The following is a 547-nucleotide window of genomic DNA, read 5'->3' as shown; positions in this document are numbered from 1 at the left end:
ACGAAGAGGGGTGGGACCAGCAAGGGTGGGGCGGCACCAGCAAGGGATAGGGCAGGGCGAAGGGAGGAGGGACCAGCAAGGGGCGTGGCGAGGGGAGGGGCGGGACTATCATGGAGGGTGGGGCGAGATGATCGCTGGACTAAGGAGCAAGGGGGCGGTGCTACAGGGAGAGCCGGGATTGGGGCGGGGCAAAGAGCAGAGCTGGACTCCTGCGGAGGGACCTGGTGGGCGCCAGCGGGAAGTGGGGTTGAGTGAGAGGGAGGGCGCTAAGGCTAGTGGGGAAGGGGGCGGGCGCGAAATGGGTTTGGCGAAGTTGGCTCTCCTGGTGCCAGAGGGACAGCGTTTGAGGCCGAAAGTGGGTGTGGGAGATGATTGTGGGAAGAATGTAAAGCTGGGAGCTAGGCAGAATGAAGGCGGAAAATTCACCCACGAGACTGAGAATAAAGCATATTAACTTTTTCCTGCACATAATACACAGAGAAAGGTGCGGTTTTATTTTTTATTTCGAGCATTCACTACTTACCTAGGGATGCCACATTTTAACAAG

The sequence above is a fragment of the Nannospalax galili genome, unplaced genomic scaffold (assembly GCF_000622305.1).
Source record: "Nannospalax galili isolate Female #2095 unplaced genomic scaffold, S.galili_v1.0 scaffold109, whole genome shotgun sequence".
In the NCBI taxonomy this organism is placed as follows: Eukaryota; Metazoa; Chordata; class Mammalia; order Rodentia; family Spalacidae; genus Nannospalax; species Nannospalax galili.
The sequence above is the reverse complement of the archived record's forward strand: the minus strand, read 5'-3'. Positions refer to the sequence as shown.